This window comes from Callithrix jacchus, chromosome 8, assembly GCF_049354715.1.
Source record: "Callithrix jacchus isolate 240 chromosome 8, calJac240_pri, whole genome shotgun sequence".
Taxonomy (NCBI): Eukaryota; Metazoa; Chordata; class Mammalia; order Primates; family Cebidae; genus Callithrix; species Callithrix jacchus.
The window spans coordinates 86,703,546-86,730,602 of NC_133509.1; the positions used below are offsets into that span (position 1 = coordinate 86,703,546).

At 39.9% G+C, this 27,057-nt stretch overlaps 1 pseudogene across 1 annotated transcript; it reads right to left on the reverse strand.

Moving 5' to 3' along the window:
- Window positions 1-24,281: 24,281 nt before the first annotated feature.
- On the reverse strand, window positions 24,282-26,612 carry LOC144577563 (regulator of nonsense transcripts 3A pseudogene; annotated as a pseudogene). The gene has a single exon (XR_013521720.1). The product of XR_013521720.1 is annotated as a regulator of nonsense transcripts 3A pseudogene (transcript).
- Between the last annotated feature and the right edge of the window lie 445 nt (window positions 26,613-27,057).

A 27,057-nucleotide genomic window follows, 5' to 3' on the forward strand; every position in this document is an offset into this window, starting at 1 on the left:
AATGTTTATTCAAAACATGGTAGAATTAGTGGTTAGTGGTTAACAGAGTCTCATATATCAGTAGGCTATAATATAGTGTTTCGATTGACATAAGAAAATCCAGCCTCACACAGATAAGTAGCTGGAAAAAGATGGGACATTTTGACAGCTTTTCAGATATTTTTATGGTTAATTAAAAAAAAAACTCCCCAAATGTTAGTTATTAAAAGATTAGTTGTAATATGGAATCTGAAACCATATCAATGAATTTTTGTACTCTGTTATATTAAAATCCATTTATTATCTTACATTTTGGATAGCTCTTTCACTATGTGTAGGGTAAAATAGTCATTCGCCGAGTTATGCAAATCATTGACACTTTGACATATTTAATTATATAATATATAAAATATCAAATTTATTAATATCACCATCAGATTGATCAGAAAAATCTTCAGATATGGAGAACTTGTGATGCTCACTGTGGTAGATACAACTTTTCTGATTTCCAAGTTTTGCTTGAAAGGTCAAAATTTGTCATTGACACACACACTGTAGTTGGTTTTCCTTAAAGGGATAAGTTCACTTTATTTTTTGAGAAAATATCTGCCAAATATTGAAGTCTGAAAAACCATAATTTGTCTGTCAGTCACTTTTTCAGCTTTTTTTTTTTAAAGTAAAAATGGTGTTCCCCAAAAGGGGGGAAATCTTGTATATGCTGCAGAAGTGATTTTCCTTAGAATAACTATTATACTTCAGTAAGCAGCAAAACTGTTCTGCGTGCACGCCCCTCTGTCACATTGACTAGTAAAAGGAAATAAATCCAAGGGTCAAGATTTGACAAAATCAGTAACTTTGACCACTTGATCAAGGCCATTCCTAGGTGAAACTGGCTTTTTAAAAAAAAAAAAAAAAATATATATATATATATATATATATATATATATATATATATATATATATCTGCGAATGTGTGATAGTGAAGAATACAAGGACTGTTAGAAGAGTTTCGTGCCAGTACCTTGATTTGTGCTGAGCTACCAGCAGATTTAATCATCACTTTTGCACCATTGGTGCAGGTATCAACCCAGGGAAAAAAAGACACTATCTTGGTATTATTCTGAAAATAGTTTGACTTCCAGGACCCCTGAAAATGTCTCAGGGATCCCCCAGGAATCTGAGGACCGCATTTGAGGACCAGTGCTCTACATAACCTTCCTGCCCGGAAGATCAAACTGTAATTTCCTCTAAAACCTCCTCTGAGAGCCTCAAAGAGATCACAGAGAGAGAATTGGAAAAGCGCCAGGGAGACCAATGACTCCCTTCCACAAGGCGCCTTCTAAGGAAAACTTTTATCCTCTTCTGCCCCCCAGTGGTCGACCACCAGGACCACTGGCGGGACCCACCTACGTTAGGCTGGGAGGAAAATTTGTTGTTGTTGTTGTTGAGGTGGCAGTAGCATTCTTTTACAGCCACACTTCTGCATTCACTTCTAGATCTAAAGTGTATTTGATTCTTTAGTGACTAAAAGCTGCGGGGGGGGGAATTGTCATTATGAGAAAGGCTGAGAACGGGGTCTCTGCTTAACTCTGGGGTGTAACCCTGCTACCCTTGTCTCCCAGTGGCCCCAGGGCTTGGCTGCCTGTCAAAACTTTGGCTACCTTCCCATTAGGGAACATGTGATAAGCACAGAGCTTTTCTCTCACTTTTCTATCCTCAGAGTAAGCTTTCATTGAAAAAGGTTCTACTTCATCTATGATAATAAAGGGAGGCCAACCTGGAATTACAAGGCTCTCCTCTGCACCTCGTTCTGTTTTCATCGAAATCTCATAGAGAAAGATGAAATCCACAAACAGATGCTCTAGCAATGGCCCTTTTCACACCTCATGATGACGTGGCAGACCTGGATATTTGAGAGAAAGCTGAAAACAAAGGTTACCAGGGGGGTCCCTCTATCACCCACAGTGAGGAAGTGGAGACCTGAGGGTGCAAGAAGACAGGACCTGGTATGGGACACCAGGGAGGCAGAGGCAGAGGAGAGCCCTTGACGTTTACTGTCTCCAGTTCCCTCTCCTTCCCCTCGTGCCAAGCTATGCTGTGGTGAGATAAGAACTAAAGCAAACCATGCCCACAGGGCAGAGGTGAGCAGTCTCCATGTCAGCTCAGAGAAGATTAGGAGAGAGAAAAAGGAAGAAATGCCACGGGAGCTGAGATTAGGGGAGGGGGAAGGAAGCCACTTGCTTGGTCATCTCCAGGGGGCCATTCCTGTGAGGTTATTCGTGCATAAGAAATATGGTGCAACATTTCCCTATGTAACAAACCTGCACATCCTGCACATGTACCCCAGAACTTAAAAAAAAGAAACTAAGATAAAATAATTTTACAAAGAAATATGGTACAAAGATTAACCTAATTTGGGGACTGCATGTAACAAATAATGTAGAAGGGACAGAAACTCGGAATGCTTTATGAGGCTGAGCTGAAGGAGGATGGGTTGGATGATGACCAAGAAATGGAAGAGAGTGGCAACTTGGGTCCTTTGTCACAAGCCTCTAATCTTTCTTACCAAATGGGAATTCTTCACATTTACACTAATGTCAAAGGCAAGAAAAGGTTTGGGGCAGTCCAGCTTCTCACTGTGCTCTTCAAGGCCCATCTCCATCCTGTCTCTATGTATTCTCCCACTCCGTCATCTGGCTCCAGCCTACTTTGAAATGTTCTAGCAAACAACTTGCAGCTTTCTTAATAAGTCACATCATCTCTAGTCCCCAGGATGGGCATCCACTGACATCAAGACTTCTAATGACATGTGCCCCCATTCTTCCTAGCTCATTCCCACTCAACAATCAGATCCCATCTTCAGTGTCTTTGGCTGCCTGAGACAGGGCCAACAAACCCCGTACTTTACACTCATCCCTCTATATTGCAAACCCTTGTTGGTCTGTATCCCCCAAACTGTAAGTGCTGTGAGGGGAAGAACTTTGTGGCTTTCCTCTTGTATCCTGAGCATCTAGCCCAGTGTCTGCACATTCAGGTCAACATAGAAACCTTACAGTGTTCTAGGATTCAGCATTGACTGTGAACTCTTAGATCACTTACATACACATTCTCCTCTGAGAAATTCTTATGCTTCAAGTCATAGCTCAATGCTTCTCCCTCCTTGAAGCCTTCTTTCTCTGCTCTACCCATTCCCACTAATTCCCGGTCCTTCCTCCGTGGCCATTGCCCATCTTTTGAACTGATGGTATCACATATCTAACTCTGGCTTGCAAAATATTTGCTTCATTTTATGTGCATCTTCTTCACTGGAGTTCAAGCAATTTGAAGGCAAACGCCACCCTCAAGCCTAATCTTTCTTTGTTTATGTTGCATTGAAGTCACTATAAAATATGCATTTATTTTACAGGGGCCTGGGGTAGGCAGGTTAGATATGTAAGGTGTAATATAAGTTACCACTTCTCACCTTGAAAACCAGCAGAAGGAAAGGATGCCCTCTCTCACCACTCCTATTCAACATACTATTGGAAGTACTGGTCAGGGCAATCAGGCAAGAGAAAGAAATAAATGGCATTAAAATAGGAAGACAGGAAGTCACAATCAGGCAAGAGAAAGAAATAAATGGCATTCAAATAGGAAGACAGGAAGTCAAACTATCCCTGTTTGCAGATTACATGATCCTGTATCTAGAAAACCCCATAGTCTCAGCCCAAAGCTCCTTAAGCTAATAAACAACTTTAGCAAAGTCTCAGGATACAAAATCAGTATGCAAAAATCACTAACATTTCTATACATCAACAAGAGCCAAAGCAAGAATGCAATCCATTCACAATTGCCACAAAAAAACATAAAATACCTAGAAATACAGCTAACCAGAGAGGTGAAAGATCTTTACAACAAGAACTACAAAACACTGCTCAAAAAAATCAGAGATGACACAAACTAATGGACAAATATTTCATACTTATGGATAGGAAGAATCAGTATCATTAAAATGGCCATATTGTCCAAGAAATTTATAGATTTAATGCTATTCCTATTAAACTACCATTGACATTCTTCACAGAATTAGAAAAAAACTATCTAAAAATTCATATAGAACCCAAAAGGAGTCTGAATAGCCAAGGCATTCCTAAGCAAAAAGAACAAAGCTGGAAGCCTCATGTTACCTGACCTCAAACTATACTATGAGGCTACAGTAACCAAAACAGCATGGTACTACTACAAAAACAGACACACAGACCATGGAACAGAATAGAGAACGAAATAATCTGTACAACAAACCCCCATGACACAAGCTTACCTATATAACAAATCTGCACATGTACCTGCAAACTTAAAATAAAAGTTAAATTTTATAAGCTGGGCGTGGTGACATGTGCCTGTAATCCCAGCTACTCGGGATTACTAGCATGATACTAGTACAAAAACAGACATATAGACCATGGAACAGAATAGAGAACCCAGAAATAAGTTCATACATTTACAACTATCTAATCTTCCACAAACCTGAGAAAAACAAGCATTGGGGAAAGGATTCCCTATTTAATAAATGGTGCTGGGATATAATAATAAACTGGCTGGCCATTTGCAGAAAATTGAAACTGGACCCCTTCCTTACCCCATACACAAAAACTAACTCAAGATGGATTCAAGACTTAAATGTAAAACCCCAAACTATAAAAACCCTGGAAGACAACCTAGGCAATACCATCCTGGACATAGGAACAGGCAAAGATTTCATGATGAAAACACCAAAAGCAATTGCAACAAGAGCAACAATTGACAAATGGAATCTAATCAAACAAAAAAGCTTCTGCACAGCAAAGGAAGCCATCAACAAAGTAAACAAACAACCTACAGAATGGGAGAAAATATTTGAAAACTATGCATATGACAAAGGTCTAATATCCAGTATCTACAAGGAACTTAAACGAATTTACACACACACACACACACACACAAAACCCCATTAAAAATGGGCAAATGACATGAACAGACACTTTTCAAAAGGAGACATATGTGCAGCCAACAAGCATATTTTAAAAGCTCAACATCACTGATCTTTAGAGAAATCCAAGTCAAAACCATTAATAGCTATATCAGTCAGGATAGCTATTAATTAAAAGTCAAAAAATAACAGATGCTGGCAAGGTCACGGAGAAAAAGGAATGCTTATACACTGTTGATGGGAGTGTAAATTAGTTCAACCATTGTACAAGACAGTGTGGTGATTCTTCAAGTACCTAAAAACAGAAATATCATTTGACCCAGCAATCCCATTACTAGGTTTATACTCAAAGAAATATAAATTGTTCTATTATAAAGACAAATGCATGCATATGTTTATTGCAGCATTAATCACAAAAGTAAAGACATAGAATCAACCCAAATGCCCATCAGTGATAGAATGGATAAAGAAAATGTGATATATATACACACCATGGAATACTATGCAGCCCTAAAAAAGAATGAGTCAATGTCATTTACAGTAATATGGATAGAACTGGAGGCCACTATCATTAGCAAACTACCTCAGGAGCAGAAAACCAAATACTACATGTCTTACTTTGTACGTGGGAACTAACTAATAACACATGGACACACAGAAGGAAACAAAACACACTGGAGCCTATCAGAGGGTGGAGAGTGGGAGGACAGAGAGGATCAGGAAAAATAACTAATGGGTGAGGCTTAATACCTGGGCAATGAAATAATCTGTACAACAAACCCCCATGACACAAGCTTACTTATATAACAAATCTGCACATGTACCACAAACTTAAAATAAAAGTTAAATCTTATAAGCTGGGCATGGTGACAAGTGCCTGTAATCCAAGCTACTTGGGAGACTGAGGCAGAATTGCTCAAACCTGGGAAATGGAGGTTGCAGTGAGCCAAGAGCACCCCATTGCACTCCAGCTTGGGCAACAGAGTGAGACTCTGTCTCAAAAAAAAGTTAAATTTTAAAAAAGATACAAAATGAGATGATGGAAATAAATTTAAGTAGATGAATAATTAATAAATAAAAATAAATAAATAAAATAAAGTCGGGTTCTCACTCTGTTGCCCAGGCTGGAGTGCACTGGTGCAGTCGTGGCTTACTGGACCTCAAACTCGAGGAATTAAGCTATCCTTCCACCTCAGCCTCCTGAGTCATTGGGAATACATGCATAAGCCTCTGGGCCCCACCAAAACATCACTTCTAATAGTGATTCTCAGAAAGAATTTGATCCACGAAAGACGTTTAAAGTGAATTTTGCTAAATTAATCTATTCACTGACTTTCATCATAATGTCAAAGACAAATTCACGTGGAAAACATTTTTACCTCATGTTGGAGAGGAAGGTTGGTATAGTAGAAAACTCATCATTTTATAATCAGACAAATGAGCTTGAATTCCACTTTTGTTCCTGTTACCTTGAACAAATGATTTAACTTAATAATTGTTACCAAGCTGGCAGAGAGATTAGGGATAGGAGGAATATTTTTTCTTTGTAAGCAATGAGCAGACAAAAATATCCTGTGAGTAATAAAATATGAAAATGAGATATACCCAGAAGCTAGGGATAGAGTCAAATAACAGTTACAACTAAGTCAGGAGGATTTTTTCAATTATGAAGATGGGAACTGAACTCAAATAGGTTAAGCAAAAAAAAAAAACCCAAAACAAAAAAAGAACAATTACATCACATGTTAAAGACCTCCAGGACTGTTGGATGTGGGTTCCTGACATGTCAAACCCAAGGAGTAGGAAGTCAGCACCTGCTTGAGGAAACAGATAAGACATGTTGTTTTTCCTTACCCCTTCCCAGAGCTGGCAATGCAGTAAACTGGAGGTAAGATTTAGGGGAAAACTCCCATCACTGGGGCCACTCGTATCTCTAGTATCTTCTTCACCCCACTTGAAATGCTATCCTCCAGTGGCTTATTTGGGTTAGCAAGGAGAATAGAGAAGCAGGAGTAAGCTGCATGTTGGAGTGTGTGTTGAGTCGAACACTCCTTCTTTACAAAGATCCTCAAGCTTTTTGTGCCCTGGGCCCCACTGAAAACCTGGTCAAGCCTACGGATCCCTTCCCTGCATCATATTTTTAAATGCATTTTTAAAAACAGAGACTACAATGCAAACAGATGATATTCAAATTGCTATCAAAATAATTTAAAAATTGTCATACAATATAGGTGCTTCTTTATAACTTATAGCTACCATCATTTTAAAGTAACAATGAGGGTTTATGATCATTCAAGATGTCCGTAATGACTATAATGTGCTATGACTATAATGTGCTATGAGAATATCTGTATTTCCTGTGGTGACAGCATCTCAGGGGTTGCTATAATTCCTGGAGTGTGTTATCTGTGCTCATACTGGGATGTTTAATTTCAATTTGAGGTTAGTGAAAAGAAGCAATTTTTTTCTTTCCAAATTCAAGGACCTTTTGAATTCTTCTCTCCAAAGAGTCCACCAACCTACATAAGACAAAATTAGTAACAAAAATAAACAACAACAATCCCTCGTTTTAAAACCTCAAATTCAGATTTTATGACAAAAATCTAATGTTAAGAAAATGGAACCTGGTGTGTTTGGCACATCCATGGAAAGGGATGGAGAAAGAACTCTCAGACAGTGGTTCTCACATTTTAGAATGCCTATGAAACATTCTACAGAAAGTTTGTTAAGAAGGAATGGTGTTCTTACAAACATTTTAATTCAGCTGATTTGGTGATCAGGTCTGGAATTCCACTCAAGGGCCTGTGGCTAGTTAATGGCTCTGCTAGCGTCTGAACTCAAATCAATCTGACTCCAGAACCTGGGATCTTAACCATGACACTCTCCTTCCATGTGGAGGTGGAAGCAGGGCCAGGAAGGATACTACAAAGGAAATCAGAGTTATGGGATGTTGAAAAAATTGTGCAAGATACAGCTAATGTCAGAGCCAGACTTTGAGTCTGGAATGCTGGGCTCTAAGCCCAATGCTGTACCACCAGACAGGTAGATAAAGGAAGACTAAAAACTGACAACTTAACAGCCTAGTGTGTAGCTTACCTGGCCCTCTCTTCTATCACCACCCCTCAAAAGGTCAAACAGTTGTCTTTTGACTATCAGGCAAGTGGCCCTGCCATTCCTGGCCCCATTTGCTTTGCCTGATTAGAAAACAGCCAGTCATATGGAATCACAAGAGAGCCAGCATAGCCAAGACCATCCTAAGCAAAAAAAAAAAAAAACCAAAGCCAGAGGCATCACACTGCTGGAATTCAAACTATACTACAAGGCTACAGTAATCAAAACAGCATGGTACTGTTACCAAAACAGAGACATAGACCAATGGAATAGAACAGAGGCCCCAGAAGCAACACCGCACATCTACAACCATCTGATCTTTGACAAACCTGACAAAAACAAGCAATGGGGAAAGGACTCCCTGTTTAATAAATGGTGTTGGGAAAACTGGCTAGCCATGTGCAGAAAGCAGAAACTGGACCCCTTCCTGACACCTTACACTAAAATTAACTCCAGATGGATTAAATATTTAAACACAAAACCTAACACCATAAAAACACTAGAAGAATACGTAGGCAAAACCATCCAGGACATAGGCATCGGAAAGGACTTCATGACTAAAACACCAAAAGCAATGGTAATAAAAGCCAAGATAGACAAATGGGATCTAACTAAAATTCAGAGCTTCTGTATAGCAAAAGAAACCATCACTAAAGTGAACCAATCACCAACAGAATGGGAAAAAATTTTTGCAGTTTACCCATCTGACAAAGGGCTAATATCCAGAATCTACAAAGAACTAAAACAGATTTACAAGAAAAAAACAAACAACCCCATTCAAAAGTGGGCGAAGGATATGAACAGACACTTTTCAAAAGAAGACCTCTATGAGGCCAACAAACATATGAAAAAATGCTCATCATCACTGGTCATTAGAGAAATGCAAATCAAAACCACATTGAGATCCCATCTCACGCCAGTTAGAATGGTGATCATTAAAAAGTCTGGAGACAACAGATGCTTGAGAGGATGTGGAGAAATAGGAATACTCCTACACTGTTGGTGGGAGTGTAAATTAGTTCAACCATTGTGGAAGACAGTGTGGCAATTTCTCAAGGATCTAGAAATAGAAATTCCATTTGACCCAGCAATCTCATTACTAGGTATATACCCAAAGAACTATAAATCGTTCTACTATAAAGACACATGCACATGTATGTTCATTGCACCCCTGTGTACAATAGCAAAGACCTGGAACCAACCCAAATGCCCATTGATGATAGACTGGACAAAGAAAATGTGGTACATATACACCATGGAATACTATGCAGCCATAAAAAATTCGTGTCCTTTGTAGGGACTTGTATGAATCTGGAAGCCATCATTCTCAGCAAACTGACATAAGAGCAGAAAACCAAACACCACATGTTTTCACTCATAGGTGGGTGTTGAACAATGAGAACATTTGGACTCAGGGAGAGGAGCATCACACACTGGGGGAAGTTGGGGGAGTAGTGGAGGGACAGCAGGGGGTGGGGCGGGCGGGGAGGGATAACATGGGGAGAAATGATGGATATACTATACACCTAAAGTAAAATTTTTTTAAAAATCACATCATGGAAAATGGGGTATCAGTTTCTCAAGTATTTATAACTTGTATTATAAACAATCCAATTATACTCTAGTTGTTTTTAAATGTACAATTAAATCAGTATTTACTATAAAAAAGAAAAGAAAAGAAAAAACAGCCATTGAGTCACTATGCCAAATACTATGGATCTGTTTGTACTCATTACTGGCCCCATCAGGAAATACAGCACATGTCACACATCTAGAAACATCTAGGTTTTGCAGAGCCTTATACATTCCATCTGCTGATCCTATCCTTTGATGTGAAAGCTCAAATCTCAGTAGAGTGGTTTTTCTTAGAGAGCATTCCTATTGCTTTGCAGGGCACACTGTAAGACACAATTATTAGGCTGCAACAGAAACTGAACCATATTCTTCCTGAAATTTCCAAGGCAAGGAACTCAGAGGCTACCACATTGGGAAGTTTGACAGGTGCCATCAGTCAACTCCAGTCTCATTTCATTTCTAAGACCGTATAAGAGCTGAGAGACCAATGCTTAACTTTCCCCTCATCTCTCCACTCCATATCTTGGGAATTCAGCTGCTGGCCATCCCTTACATGACTTATATCAGGAGTTGATGATAATCTTTCAGAAATGTCATTCTAAATTTTAATTTATTTATACCCTTGTGGAAATAAAAAGGAAGGTGCCAATTTTCTGCTAAAGGGTAGATGAGCTCAAATTAATAATAGGATACAAAAAGATTTTCCACTCTCTCCAAGGTCCTGTGAAGCCTGTGAGGAGAGGAAGCAGTCTAGGAAATGTGCCTCCTAAACTTCTCAGTTATAAAAGTAAGGATCTATCAATGGCCTGAGGAATGGAAGGAGAACTGAGCTCCCAGCATCCAAGATGAATGATGAAATTGTCCTCTGATATATTGGTCCTTTGACCAAGTGTAAGACATGGCTATTGCTAGAAGATCTCCACTTAAAAGAATGCATCTTCTGTCCCCCCTTGTATAATTATGCCAGCATTGACTTGACTTGTTGTTTCCATTGTTGTTTCGGCCTTACATTTTTTTTAACTTTTATTTTAGGTTCAGGGGTACATGTGCATATTTGTTATATAGGTAAACTGCATATCACAGGGGTTTGATGTATAGTTTATTTCACCACCCCAGTAATAAGGTAATAAGCATAGTATCTGATAAATACTTTTTCAATCCTCTCCCCCCTCCCCTAACACCTTCAAGTAGGCCCCACTGTCCATCGTTCCCTTCTTTGTGTCCATGTGTACCCAATGTTTAGCTCCCATTTACAAGAGAGAACATGTGGTATTTGAGTTTCTGTTCGTGAAATAGTTTGCTTTGAATTATGGCTTCCAGCTCCATTCATGTTGCTCCAAAGGACATGATCTCATTCATTTTTATGGCTGCATTGTTTTCCCTGGTGTCTATGTACCATATTTTCTTTATCCAGTCTACTATTGGTGGACATTAAGGTTGATTCCATGTCTTTGCTATTGCGAATAGTGCTGCGATGAATGTACACATGCATGTGTCTTTATGGCAGAATAATTTATATTCCTCTGGGGATATACTCAAAATGGGATTGGTGAGTCTAATAACACTTCTATTTTAAGTTCTTTAAGAAATTGCCATACTGCTTTCCACAATGGCTGAGATAATTTACATTCCCACCAGCAACGTATAAGCATTACCTTTTCTCTGCAACCTTGCCAGCATGTTAGTTTTTGACTTTTTAATAGTAGTCATTCTGACTGGTGTGAGATGGTATCTCCTTGTGATTTTGATTTGCATATCTCTAATGATTACTTATGTTGAGCATTTTTCATATGCTTGTTGGACACATTTGTCTTCTTTTGAAAAGTGTTCATGTCCTTTGCCCACTTTTTAGTGAGGTTTTTTTTTTCTTGTACATTTGTTTAAGTTCCTTATAGGTGCTGGATATTAGATCTTCGCCATATGCACAGTTTGCAAATATTTCCCCATTCTGTAGGTTGTCTGTTTACTCTGTTGAGAGTTTCCTTTCATAGAAAGAAGATATTTAATTAGGTAATTAGGTTCCTTTTGGCAATTTTTGCTTTTGGCATCTTCATCATGACATCTTTGCCCATTCATATGTCCAGAATGGTATTTTCTAGGTTATCTTCCAGAGTTTTTATAGTTTATAGTTGTAGGTTTTACATTTAAGTCTTTAATCCATCTTTAGTTGCTTTTCATATGTGGGGTAAGGAAGAGGTCCAGTTTCAATTCTGCATATAGCTAGCCAATTTTCCCAGCATCATTTATGGAATAGAGGGTCTATTTTCTATTGCTTGTTTTTGTTGACTTTGTTGAAGATTAGTTGGTTGTAGGTGTGTGGCTTTATTTCAAGACTCTGATTTCTTTGAACACTGTTTTGTAATTCTTGTTGTAGAGATCTTTTATGTCCTGGTATTTTATTCTTTTTGTGGTTAGTGTGAATAGGATTGTGTTCCTGATTTGGCTCTCATTTGGATGTTGTTCGTGTATAGAAATGCTTTTCTTCTAAATTGGTTTAAGTTCCTTGTAGACTCTGGGTATCAGACATTTGTCAAATGGATAGACTGCAAACATTTTCTCCCGTTCTGTAGGTTATCTGTTCACTCTTATGATGGTTTCTTTTGCTGCATAGAAGCTCTTTAGTTAGATGCTATTTGTCCATTTTTGCTTTTGTTGTGATTGCTTTTGGCATTTTCATCATGAAATCTTTGGCCATGTCTATGTACTGAATGGGTAGTTTTTATAGTTTTGGGTTTTATATTTGAGACTTGAATCCATCTTGAGTTAATTTTTGCATAGGTATAATGAAGGGGTTCAGTTTCAGTTTTCTGCATATGGCTAGCTAGTTCTCCCAGCATCATTTATAAATAGGGAATCTTTTGTCCGTTACTTGTTTTTGTCAGGATTGTCAAAGATCAGATGGTTGTAGGTGGGCAATCTTTTTTCTGAGTTATCTATTCTGTCTCATTGATCTATATGCATATTTTATACCAGTACCATGCTGTTTTGGTTACTGTAGCATAATCTGAAGTCAGGTAGCATGATGGCTCCAGCTGTGTTATTTTTGCTTAGGATTGTCTTGGCTATTCAGGTTCTCTTTGGTTTCATATGTGTTTTAAAATAGATTTTTGTAATTCTGTGAAAAATGTCAATGGTAATTTAATGGAAATAGCATTGAATAGATAAATTACTTTGGGCAGTAAGGCCATTTTAATAATACTAATTCTTGCTGTCCACGAGCATGGAATTTCCATTTGTATAAAGTGTCAGGAAGGGGTCCAGTTTCAATTTTCTGCATATGGCTAGCCAGTTCTCTCTGATTTACATCCTCTTTAATTTCTTTCAGCAGTGGCTTATAGTTCTCCTTGAAGAAGTCCTTCACTTCCCTTGTTAGCTGTATAACTAGGTACCTTATCCTTTTTATTTTAGCAATTGTAAATGGAAATTCATTTGTGATTTGGCTCTCTGCTTGCCTGTTGTTGGTGTATAGAAACACTAGCAATTTTTGCACATTGGTTTTGTATCCTGAGGCTTTGCAGCTTAAGAAGCTTTTGGGCTGAGATGATGGGGTTTTCTAGATATAGGATCATGTTATCTGCAAACAGGGACAGTTTGACTTTCCCTCTTCCTATTTAAATACACTTTATTTTTTCTCCTGCCTGAATGTCTTGGCCAGAACTCCCAATACTATGTTGAATAGGAGTGGTAAGAGAGGGCATCCTTTTCTTGAGCCAGTTTTCAAGGGGAATACTTCTAGCTTTTGCCCATTCAGTATGATATTGGCTGTGGTTTTGTCAAAAATGACTGGTATTATTTTGAGGTATATTCCTTTGATACCTAGTTTACTGAGAATTTTTAACATGAAGGGATGTTGAATTTTATTGGAGGCCTTTTCTGCATCTATTGAGATAATCATGTTTTTGTCTTTAGCACTGTTTAGGTGATGAATCACATTTATCGATTTGCATATATTGAACCAACCTTGCATCCTGGGGATGAAGCCAACTTGACTGTGGTAGATAAGCTTTTTGATGTGCTGCTGGATTTGGTTTGCCAGTATTTTACTGAGGATTTTGGCACTGATATTCATCAGGGATTTTGACCTGAAGTTTTATTTTGTTGTTGTTGTTGTATCTCTTCCAGGACATGAAAAGTTACCTCTCAAAAGAAGATATATATGTGAACAAACATATGAAAAAAAAGCTCAACATCTCTGATCATTAAAGAAATGCAAAACAAAACCACAATGAGATAGCATCTCGCACCAGTCAGAATGGTGATTATTAAAAAGTCAAGAAACAACAGATGCTGGCAAGGTTGTAGAGAAAAAGGAACACTTGCACACTGTTGATGAGAGTGTAAATTAGTTCAGCCGTTGTGGAAGACTGTGTGGTGATTCCTCAAAGACCTAGAGGCAGAAGTACCATTTAACCCAATAATACCAATACTGGGTATATACCCAAAGGGATACAAATCATTCTATTATAAAGATTCATGCATGCATATGCTCATTGCAGCATTAGTCACAATAACAAAGACATGGAATCAATACAAATGCCCATCAATGATAGACTGGATAAAGAAAATATGATACATATACACCATGGAATACTATACAGCCATAAAAAGGAATGAGATCATGTCTTTTGCAGGGACATGGATGAAACTGGAAGCCATTATGCTCAGCAAACTAACACAGGAACAAAAAACCAAGCAACATAATGTTTTCACTTATAAGTGGGAGCTGAATGATGAGAACACATGGACACATGGCGGGGAAACAACACACACTGGAGCCTGTCAGGGGGTATTGGGCGAAGGACAGCATCAGAAAGAGAAGCTAATAGATACTGGGCTTCATACCTACATGATAAGATGATCTGTGCAGCAAACCACCAGGCACACATTTACTTATGTAACAAACCTGTACATCCTGCACACATACCCCTGAACTTAAAATAAAAGTTGAATTAAAAAAAATGAATGCTATTGATTTTTGTATCCTGAAACTTCGCTGAAGCTGTTTATCAGACCAAGGAGTGTCTGGGCACAGACTATGGGGTTTTCTAGGTAGAAAATTATACTGTTGTCTGCAAACAGAGACAGTTTAGGTCAGGACTAAACTATCTCTGGCCAGGACTTCCAGGACTATGTTGAATAGGGATGGTGAGAATGAGCATCCTTGTCTTGTTACAGTTCTCAAGGGGAATGCTTCCAGGTTTTGCCCATTCAGTATGTTGTTGGCTATGGGTTTGTTCTAATGACTCTTGTCATTTTGAGGTATGTTCCTTCAATGCCTATTTTGTTGAGGGTTTTAGAACTGAAGGTTTTTTTTTTTTTTTGACAGAGTCTTGGCACTGTCACCCAGATTGGAGTGCAGTGGTGTAATTCTCAGCTCACTGTGAAGTCCACCTCCTGGCTTTTATGAAAAGCCCTTTCTGCATCTATTGAGATGATCACATGGTTTTTGTTTTTAGTTCTGTTTATGTGGTCAATAAATAACACTTATTGATTTGTTTATGTGTAATCAACCTTGCATCCCAGGGATAAAGCACATTTGATTATAGCGAATTTGTATTTTGATGTGTTACCTGATTCAGTTTGCTAGTATTTTGTTGAGAATTTTTGCAAGTCTGCTCATCAATAATATTGGCCTGAAAGTTTTCTTTTCATTATTTTGTTTGTCAGGTTTTGGTATCAGGATGATGTTGGCCTCATAGAATGAGTTAGGGAGAATTCCCTCCTCCTCAACTTTTGGGAATAGTTTCCATAGTAATAGTACAAGCTCTTCTTTATACATTGGGTAGAATTCAGCTGTGATTCTGTTTGGTCCTGTGCTTTTTCTGGTTGGTAGGCTTTTTATTGATGATTCAATTTTGGGAACTTGTTATTGGTCTGCTAAGGGATTCAATTTCTTCTGGTTCAGTCTTAGGAGGTTGTATCCTTCCAGGAATTTATCCATTTCTTTTAGGCTTTCTAGTTTATGTGCCTAGAGGTGTTGTCCATAGTAGTTTCTGAGGGAAACAACTATGCATTTCTGTGGGACTAATAGTATGGTCCCATATACAATAGAAATACATTGTATTTCTGTGGGACCAATAGTAATGTCCCTTTTGTCATCATTTCTGATTGTGCTTATTTGGATCTTCTCTCTTTCTTTGTTACTTTAGCTAGCAGTCTCTCAATCTTACTTACTCTTTTTTTTTGAGACAGAGTCTTGCTCTGTCACCAGGCTGGAGTGCAGTGGCACAATCTCGGCTCACCGCAACCTCCGCCTCTTGGGTTCAAGCAATACTCCTGCCTTAGCCTCCTGAGTAGCTGGGACTGCATGAGTGCACCACCGTGCCCAGCTAATTTTTGTATTTTTAGTAGAGACAGGGTTCCACCATGTTGGCCAGGATTGTCTCGATCTCTCGACCTTGTGATCAGCCTGCCTCGGCCTCCCAAAGTGCTGGGATTACAGGCACGAGCCACCGCACCCGGCCCTACTTATTCTTTTAAAGCACCAACCCCTGGATTCATTGGTCTTTTGTATAGCTTTTCATATCTCAGTTTTCTTCAGTTCGGTTCTGATTTTGGTTATGTCTTATCTTCTGCTAGCTTTGAGGTTGGTGTGCTCTTGTTTCCGTAGTTGTTCTAGCTGTGATTTTTAGGTTAACTTGAGATCTTTCTAATCTTTTGGTGTGGGTGTTTAGTGCTACTAACTTCCCCCTTAACACTGTTTTAGCTGTGTCTCAGAGATTCTGGTATGTTGCATGGTTTTCTCATTAGTTTGAAATAATTTCTTGATTTCTGTCTTAATTTCATTGTTTACTCAAAAGTCATTCAGGAGTAGGTTGTTATTCATGTAATTGTATTTCTTAGATTTCTTGGATTGGGTTCCAACTTTCTCCTGAATGTCAATGATCTTCATTCCTATCCATATTCTGATATCTATTTCTGACATTGCAGCCATTTCAGGCTGGTTAAGAAACATTGCTGGGGAACTAGTGCAGTCATTTGGAGGTAAGAAGATACTCTGGCTTTTTGAGTTGCCAGATTTCTTGTGCTAGTTTTTCTCATCCATGTGGGTTGATGTTCCCAGTCTTTGAAGTTTCTGTCCTTTGATAGTTTTTTTTTTTATTGCTTTTATTTTCTTTGATGGCTTTGGGGGTTTGATTGTGGTTTAAGTTGGGTTCAGTCTACTGGCTTCAATTCTAGTGTGCTCATGGGTCTTGAAGGAGCCCAGAGGCCTCCTCTGGTTACTGTCTCCATACCTAGTTTTTGTTCGTGTTGTTGTTGGGTATTCTGTTCCATGGGGCTCCCTTAGGCAGGGGTCGCAGTTGTCACACAGGCCATATGATTGCTGAGTTGGCCCTAATTCGCTTCCCAGAGGAACACTGGGTTACACCTGCTGGCAGAGTTCCAAGTGCTTCCCAGAGGAATACTGGGTTACACCTGCTGGCAGAGTTCAGGCAGAAGTGGGACCACTGAGCTGGAAGCACTAGCAGGTATGGGCTATCTGGCTATGAGAGGTCAGGGTGGGTGGAATTGTCCAGTCTGTCCTCTGGGTGTCTCCCGGATCAATAGGAGGCTGCATCTGCTGGCTGAGTTTAGACAGAAGCAGAGCCACCAGTCCAGAAGCTCTAGCAGTCATTGCCCATCTGGCTACCAGTGGCAGGGGTGAGAGGGGTCACCTGTCCTGCCATCCGGGTGCTTTCTGGGACAAGTGGCTGTGGCTCCTGGCCAATTTCAGGCAGAAGCAGGACCACTATGCTGGAAGCTGGTAATGAGCCCCATCTAGTGAGAGGAAGTGGAACAATCTTACTGCTCCTAGGTACCAGGACTATGGCCTCTATTGGAGCTACAGCACCAGTGCTGGTCTGCTCAGGGGCCCAAGGCAGGCAGAGGTTCCCTTAGATTCAAGAGTTGCCCCTGCAAAATGTCCAAGTGGCTCTCTGCCTCCATCTAGAAGTGCAATGGAAAGGGGGGGGCGGGGCCAGAAGAATTCTCCCTTTTCCAGTCTTACAGTGGTCTCTGTGGAGTGTAAATCCCCTAGGGGGCTTTCACTCACTCACCCTTTCCCGTGTTGGAGCAGTTTTCCTGGCTCTGCACTGAGCCCAGATAGGCTGGTGCCTGGCTTTGCTTTTCTCTGTTATCTGTGTTCCCCTGCTGCCTTAATGTATCCCAATGTGGTTTTTCAGAGGATCAGTCTGCAGGGTCAGTGTTCACAAGCTCTTCAGTGTCTACTAGCTCTTTTGTTTACTTTTGAAACGAACAGTGCACATGAGCAGCTTCTAGTCCACCAACTGTGCCCCTTCACCAGAGACTTTTTTTTTTTTTAATACTAAAGGTTTTTCTCCAAGCTCCTTCCTTCAAGGGCTAAGCTCTCCTAGCTCTTGTATCATATAAATTTCAAATATCATATATTGAACTGTTATTAGTAACACCAAGATTATCTCTTCACCCTTCTCAGCTGTCCCTCTACTTCCTTTCAACATCAGACTCTGAAAGAATTAGTCCATACTTGCTGCCTCTCACCACTTCCTCACTTATTTCCTCAAAATCTGGCTCTACAACCATCACACACACAAAATTTCTCCCTGAAGGAACAACCTTTTCCAGTCTTCCACAACCCATGCCTCTGATTTCTGCCATGTCTGTCATGTCTGACTCTTTCTTAAGGTTCTTAGGTTCCCACACTCAGCCCTACCGGTTTAAATCCTACTCTCTAACTGCCGCTTACCTCCTCTGGTGGCTCCTCCTCCCTCTGTTGCCTGAGGGAGAAAATGTAGCATTTCTTCCTGCCTCCTTTGTTTCTCTTTTGATGATCTCTGTCTCTGAGGCCACAGCTTCTGGTTTTGAGGGCTTGGCAAGAACAGTATCAATTAGGCAGTTTCCTTTAAAATTTAAACATGCAACAATCATACCCCAACAGTTACATTCCTGGCCATTTTTCACAGAGAAATGAAGACTTAGTTCACACAATAACCTGTATATAAATGTTTATAGAAGCTCTATTGCCAAGAAAAATTGGCAACAACCTAAATAAGGTGGGATTTGGGGATCGAAGAGAATGGAAAGACTGGGGAGTCTCTATGAGTGGAGAGGGATGTTGGTGAAGAGCTTGTCCAAGAATGGGGAGAGGAGTTGTATGAGGTGTGTGGTCCCTCCTTCTCCACTCCCTCTTCCCTGTATGCATTTATCCCTGATGTGGGAGGGAATGAGGATGTGCTAAGGCTAGGAAGAGTCTGAAGAAGAAACGGAAGAAAGAAGAAAAGATAGGCAGGCAACTTCCAGTTCCATCAAGGGGGCAACCATGGAGGAGGACAGCTGCTCCTAAACTCGGAGGGAAAGCACGAAAATTCTTGCATTTTGCTTTTAATATTGTAATATTTGGATTATTTAATTTTTTAAAAGCCAAAGAAGTTTTAAAATACTAATGAAATACTAACAAGCTAATTTTCAAAAGTATTCCTTTGCCACAATAAATTTACTATTATGAGATAAAGACTAATATATTCACTTAGACATTTTTTAGGAGTCTGGATGAAAAGTACACATTGCATAATTACAGACATGGCTGTAAAGAGGGCAATATTTACTATTCACCCAACTTTATTTTATATTGAACCAACACATTTTTTTTTCTGAAAAGCTCAACTAACCAACGTATGTTATCTCTTTTATGCGGATGATGTGTAAACATAGACAATGTCAAGTTTTATATATCAGTAAACCAAAAAGTATTTGAGACAGGTCGCAATCAATTAAGAAGTTTACTTTGCCAAGGTTAAGGACATCCCCAGAAGAAAAGAACATCAAATCACAGAAACAACCTGTGGTCTGCACCTTTCTCCAAAGATGGTTTTGAGGGCTTCAGTATTTGAAGGGGAAAAGCAGGCTGAAGGTGAAAGATGGAGTGTATGGTCATCCACATGTTGCAAGATAAAAGGAGCAGGCAGGAGAAGAGTCACCTATGTATTCATCTCACACTCAGTAAATCAGCACTTTGCATAAGATAAGGTGAGTATAGAGTACCTACCTGTGGATATATTTAATCTTTTATCTGTAGCTATCTGCTTAGGAACAAAACAAAAGGCAGCTGCTTGCATGGCTCAGCTTTCAGTTTAATCTTTTCCCTTTTGCACAGTAAATTGGAATCCTGAGTTTTAATTTTCCTTTCATAGATACCTAGACAGGTCAAGGGGCTTGCTTAAACTTACTGAGTGCTGAGCAGAGGTGTAATTCAAACTGCCAAGTGTCTGTGATGCTTAAATTGTGCTTTGCATTTCACTGCTATGCCTGAATGGAAGATTCTGAGAGCCAAATTAAATTTCGAAGTATTTTAACTCTTAGTTTCCACAAACAAATCAAAATACCAGTGTAAATCTAACTATAGGGAAAGACAGAAATATCATTACATAATGGACCAGATTAAGAATAGGCAGTCGCATACACATTAAAAAAACCTGAGAAGTTATTAGCAGACACATGTAATATGGCTTGTGCTCAGCTACCCTCCACATTTTCTGGCCTGCCTTTTGTGTTATACCAGGTTCATTTGCTGCTTGGCTAGCTCACTTGAGCCTAAGTGGCTCATAACCATGGGACATCTGTAGAGAATATTAAAGATGCTCACTGGCCTATTTCTGAATTTGTTTTCTAGCCAGGTAGAGCATACCTATAGAAAATATTTTCCTTTGTTGAACATATATTTGATATAATATTGTCCTTTTGATAGAGGCAGAAGGCAGCCAAATGCCTAGGCAGATAAGGACATGTCCGCAGTGAAACCCCACCTTCAAGCCAAAGACAGTCCTGGGTAAATTCTCGGAATACATGGAGAACCTGTCTTCTCATCTGGAGCACTTTACTCTGATCAATCCCCACCCTTCACCTATTTTACATATACCTATCCTTTCCTAATTGGTTTTCCACACTGTCGTGCTCACCTTTGATTGGTGTCTTCCCCTTAACCTTTTTTACATACTCATAAACCAATCAGCACACACTCCCTATTTCAAGGCCATAAAAGCCCCAGACTCAGCCATATCAGGGAACTTTTCCTGCCTTAGGGTAGGGGAACCACTCCCACATCCCCTTCCTGCTGAAAGCTGTTTCATCATTCAGTGAAACTTCTCACCTTGCATACTCTTTGATTGTCAGCATCCTCATTCTTGGATGCTAGAAGAGAACTCAGGAACCAGTGCACAAGCCAGACTCGACTGGGGTGGGCCAAATGTGTGGGCTGTCTCCTGAAGCAGGTAGCATGGCCAAGCGAAGCCCAGGCATGGTGTCACCGACTGGGGGTCCCTGGCTTGCAAAGTGACCAAAAGAAACATTTTACATCATTTTATTAAGCTTTTAATTTTTTTTTCATATTTCATGATGTTCATTTATTTTAAGAACTACTTGGCATTTTTCTAAAAAACAAAAATAGCACAATTTTCTGCCTTAAGAATTAAAATGATTAACTTTGGACATTTTCTGTGATTTACATTTGACCTTGGTAAGTCCCAAAATTCCTTGATAAATAAACTTTCTTTTCTCAAGACAGGGTCTTACTCTGTTACCTAGGCTGAAGTGCCATGGTGCAATCATAGCTCACTTCAGCCTCCAACACCTGGGCTAGCGCGATTCCTTAATAGCTTTGACCAAAGCTGGCTAATTGTTAAATTTTTTGTAGAGACAGGGTCTCACTATGTAGCTCAGGCTGATTTTGAACTCCTGGCTTCAAGCGGTACCTGCCCCCCGCCCCCGCTCCAGCCTCCCAATGTGCTGGGATTACAGAAGTAAGCCACCATGCCTGGCCATAAATTAAACTTTTTAAGATAAAAGTCACTTTTACACTGCAAAAGGACTGTTTAGAGATGTCTCTGAAGCACCGACTCTGCTGAGGAGCATGTCTGAGAAGTGATTTTGTTTATTAATTTGTTTTCGAAAATTCACTTTATAATGTTCGGAGCGCTTTAAGTTTTTGGTATTTCCATGAATTCTCCTTCAGTAGTTGAATTGATTCAAATCTGGATTTTGTAACCACATTAAAAATTTTATTTATTAGGAAATTTCTGAGTTGAACATAAAGCTATGTTTCTTGAGGCAAATTCTAAGTAAGAATAATAATTTTTTACAGAGAGCTTGTGTTTTCAAAATTGTAGATTGATTTAATACCCTGTTTCAGTTTCTGTATCAAATGTCAGATAGAATAAATCTTTAATGTAATGAGTAACCTCTAGACTGAGAAAATAGCAAATTGAATGTTGAGTCAATAAGCAGGAAACTTTGATTTTGATATTATACTTTTATTCATTTGGAAGCAAAAAAGCCATTTTTAAATGAAACGTATTTGCACACATTAAGGGAAAATGTGAGATGTAATGCAGATTGTTGAAGCTAAGACGTGCACATGCATATTTTCATTACCTGTGTTTATGTTTTGGTTGCAACTATCTAAAGTTGTTATGTCTTTGGGTATTAAGAAGGCTTTGCATCTGATGCTGTGCATGCTCACGTATCAAACATTTGTGCAAAATAAGGCTTCACTTTCCACTTGAAAATTCTACCAGGGTCAAGGTGTTAAAAGAGTTCCAACCTAGATCTTGTTACCCAGGAAATAGGGAAGAAATGCAGAACATCTTAAAAAGATAATATTTTTTGGAGAATATGTCTCACTGTTAATTAATATGAGTTTCTAAAAAACATAAATTTTAATCCTTTAGTGAATTAATATCATACGCTGGACATCATGCTAAGTGTCTGTTTAGATTTACTAATTTCCTACTTCTTATTTCAGCAATGGCTTTAGTGCCACTAATTAATGTATACTTTATGAGATCTCACTCCACTTATTCTGTGATATCTGCTGGTCTCTAATTTCTTTCCAAATGACCAAATATATACAGGCATATTTTGTTTATTGTGTTTCACAGATACTGCATTTTTTTTTTTTTTTTTTTTGAGACGGAGTTTCGCTCTTGTTACCCAGGCTGGAGTGCAATGGCAGCGATTTCAGCTCACTGCAGTCTCCACCTCCTGGGTTCAGGCAATTCTCCTGCCTCAGCCTCCTAGATACTGCATTTTTTACAAATTGAAGGTCTGTGGCAATTATGCATCAAGCAAGTCTATTGGGGCCATTTTTTCCAACAATATGTGCTGACTTTGTAAGTCTGTGTCACATATTGGTAATTCTCACAACATTTCAAACTTTTTCATTTTTATTATCTCTGTTATGGTGATCTGTGATCAGTTATCTTTGATTTACTATTGTAGATGTGTTGGGGCTCCATAAACTGCGCCTGAACTTCAATCATAAATGTGTGTGATGTGACTTCCCCACTGACTAACCATTCCCCATCTCTCCCTCCCAGCCTCCCTATTCCCTGAAACAAAAGAATATTGCAGTTAGGTCAATTAATAACCCCACAATGACCTCTAAGTATTCACGTGAAAGGGAGAGTTGCACCCTGATTAGTCAGCAGTCGTCAACATGGAGGCAAAACCCTCCACTAGCAAAGATTATGACTCACTGAAGGCTCAGGTGATTGTTAGCATTTGTTAGCAGTAAAATATTTTAAATTAGGGTATGGTCATTGGTTTAAAATATAATGCTATTGCACACTTAATAGACTACAGTATAGTGTCAACATAATTTTTACATGCACTCAGAAAGCAAAAATTTCATGTGACTCATTTTCTGCAATATTTGCTTTATTGTGGTGGTCTAGAACTGTACCCACAATATCTCAGATATTCCTGTAGCATAATCAAGTATACAGCAAACACTTTTCTTAACCATTAATTTCATCCAGCAGCACCTAATACCAAGACGCTGTCCAAATCATCTTCTTTTTTTCCATTTAAAAATGGAAAATGGGCCGGGCATGGTGGTGCACACCTACAATCCCAGCACTTTGGGAAGCTGAGGTGGGTGGATCACGAGGTCAGGAGATCAAAACCATTCTGGCTAACATGGTGAAACCCCATCTCTACTAAAAATACAAAAAATTAGCTAGGTGTGGTGGCACACACCTGTAGTCCCAGTTACTTAGGAGGCTGAGGCAGGAGAATCACTTGAACCTGGGAGGTGGAGGTTGTAGTGAGCCAAGATGGCACTACTGCCCTCCAGCCTGGGCAACACAGTGAGACTTCGTCTAAAAAAAAAGTGGAAAATGAAGTCATAATTTTTATACTATCTCTGTCTGCAATTGCTATTGCAATTGTGTTATTGATCACTTTTGTTTCTCTTTGTGTAGTCTACAGGAGAAGATCCAAGATCATCCAAGAAATGGTTCACCAAGATAGAGAAAAGACCTGGAGGCAACAATTCAACCCATTGAAATGAGATCAACTAGCACTGTCAATATCAGTTCTCACTAAAAGGAGTCAGAACTCTTTGGATAAATGTCAGATTCCAGGTCTGAGGCAGAAAAGGACAAGAAACTGGAATATCTTATCACATTGGAAAGAGGGTAAACAATCAAAGAATATTAGAGACAAGTTGAAGTGTCCTACTGATTAAAAGTGGCCCAATTTGAGCACCAAAAATAATTTGAGCAAGATTTGAAAAGCATCGTGTTGGAATCCATAAGTCTACAATAATCTGTCTATCTATATGTATGTATATATATGTGTGTATATATACAAAGTTATGATATATGGCAAATAGTTATGATTGGGGAATGGCTTACATGTTTTGGAGAAAGTTTTTTTTTTTTTTTTTACTTCTTTAAAAAAATTATTTAATAAATGGTTAAAATCATAGTGCGAAAAATACATTAACATTTAACAACTTCACTGAAAGGAAGAAACTATAGGATGCATAGCTTCAGAAAGCTATTTTAAGTTATTTACAAATAAAGTATCTAACATTCATCTATGTGCTGTACCCACTTTATCCCTCCCGAACAAAATTTCTGTTATTTGGGCAAATCCTTAAACCATGGTTTAAACCATAATGGTTACAAACCACAAATGTGTCCATCCAAGACTGTGAAACCACGTTCATCCAGCCAGTGGCAAAACTGTTGAAATGGCAATAGGTGAAGCTGTTGGGTTTTATACAATGTGAAGTCTGATATATATTCCTACCAGAAGGACTAAAACACAGCACAGGTGTGGCTGACTCACAAAGGTTGTAACAAACAAGAACTGTTGGCCGGGCGCAGTGGCTCATGCCTATAATCCCAGCAGTTTGGGAGGCCGAGGTGGGTGGATCACGAGGTCAAAACCATCCTGGTCAACATGGTGAAACCCCGTCTCTACTAAAAATACAAAAATCAGCTGGGCACGGTGGCGCATGACCTAGGAGGCTGAGACGGGAGAATTGCCTGAACCCAGGAGGCGGAGGTTGCGGTGAGCCGAGATCACGCCATTGCACTCCAGCCTGGGTAACAAGAACGAAACTCCGTCTCAAAATAAACAAACAAGAACTGCTCTTTCCTCGACACCACGGCTCAGAAGCCAGCGGGAAGCACCATGAGGCTGACAGCTCCTCTGCTTACAGACACACGAAACCCAAAGTGGACGTTGTTCTCACGGCACTGACCCTGCTTCAGGGCTCATACTGATTCAATACTAATTTTCTCCCCTATTTTACACATACTTTTCTACTGTCCAGTGAAAATCATTTGTGATTTGGCTGAACACCAAATACTAGTTTATACCAGAAATGGTAAAATCCACGAGAATTCTGCTCAATTTAAGACAAGATCACTACTTTCTTTAGAATGGCTTCTGTGTGTTTCTACGTCACCCTCTTTATTTTCAGCTTCCAGTTTCCTGGTAAGGAGTAAGTGCTCCCTTCCGGCAACACTTGGAGTCATGTACACGTTTCTGGGATGCCTTCACTCGTTCATGGAGGCCAGGTGCACACTGTGACTCACTCTGCCTCTTCCCTCTTCTCAGGACCAGTCCCCGAAGCTTCTGCCTTGCAGTTCCTCCCGCTTCCACCACACTCTCGAGCTCGGAAGCGAACTCCTGGATCATACAGCTGCAAGGTGGGCCGGTCCTTGTTTGCCAGTCGCTCCTTTCTGGGTGCCCGACTGTCATCACACCTCTGTGCTCTTCCGAGTCTCTCCACGGCCCCCCCTGGGGCCACACTGTCCTGGCTCCCCTTCTTCCCAGGTCCTTTCCCCCACCTCTGCTCATCTTCACTCCTGCTGGAAAGCCGGTCAGGCTCGTGGTAAGCTCTGTGCCTTCTGCCATCATCCACATGGGGTCTTTGTGCTTTAAGTTCTTTTTCTTGAGATCTCTCCACATCCCTGTGCTCTTTGTCACTGCCACTGCGTGACATCTCCTGGGGCTCCTCCAGCGAGCCTTCCGCGGGCCTGACTTTTATGACTGTGCCGGGGGTGCAGGATTCCTGCTTGCCACCTCCAGGATCAATCTCCTCTCCTCTTTCTTTTGGATTCTCTGTGGTTGGTTCCTCTCCCTTTTCTGGTTTCTTAAGAAGCTTAATCCTTACTTCTTTCTCTGCAGTTTTCTTCTGTTTATCTGTCTCCCTTTTTTTGCATCTTTCTTCTTCTCTTCTTCTTTTCTCTTCTTCCCGCAAGCGTTTCTTTTCTAACTCTCTCCTCCTCCGTTCTTCTCGCTTCTCTACCCGAATTCTCTGCTTTTCTAATTTTCTATTTTTAATATATTCCAAAAGAGGTGTGGTTCTTCTAGCAATGAGCTCTCTTGTCTTCGCCTCCATTTCCCCCAGGAGAATCTCAGGGTTGGTGCTGGTCTTCTCTTCCTCCACACAGTATGTTTCTAAAAACTTCTTATATTCTGGATCGTCTTCGATGCTTCCAGTCTTGGCATCTTTCTTTTTCAGCTTCTTTTTGGCTATCTTCTGGAATGGAGCAAACTCTACCACTGCAGGATATTCTAGGCCTTTGCTGTCAAGGAAGACATATCCATCAAAACGATCTCTAAAAAGAAGGATGTCATCAGGATTCCTAAAATTAATGTATGCTCTTGAATAGAGATGAGGATAAAGGCTCAGGTCGGCGGCGAAGAACTCGAAGTAGTCGTGAGCGGGCAGGGGGTGCAGCTGCTCCTCCAGCTGTTCTTTGGTGAGGCCCGGCGGCAGGCGGCGGATGACCACCTGCGGGAAGCGAGCGGCCGTTCCCACCGCGGCAGGATCGGGACTTGGCACCCTGGTTGCACCGCGTACCGCGCTGGGGGCCCGGGCCCCGCCTGGAGAAAGTTTTGTAAGAGAGTTAGCATTTGCACTCTATCAACTAACTCATTTGAGGCTGGCTTCAACGGGCAGCCTTAAAATTGACGATTACCATGGAAATTGTTAGAACACTAACTCATTAATATGAAGTGATAAATAAAAGGATAGACGCAAGCATTTATTAAATCTTTCCTTTATGACTAAATTTCAGTAATATATGCAGAAAGAATTAATTTAAAATGATTAAAATATTACCCATTAATAACTCCTAATTAAAACGTTACCCATTTATAACCCCTAATGAAATAATGAATATTACCAG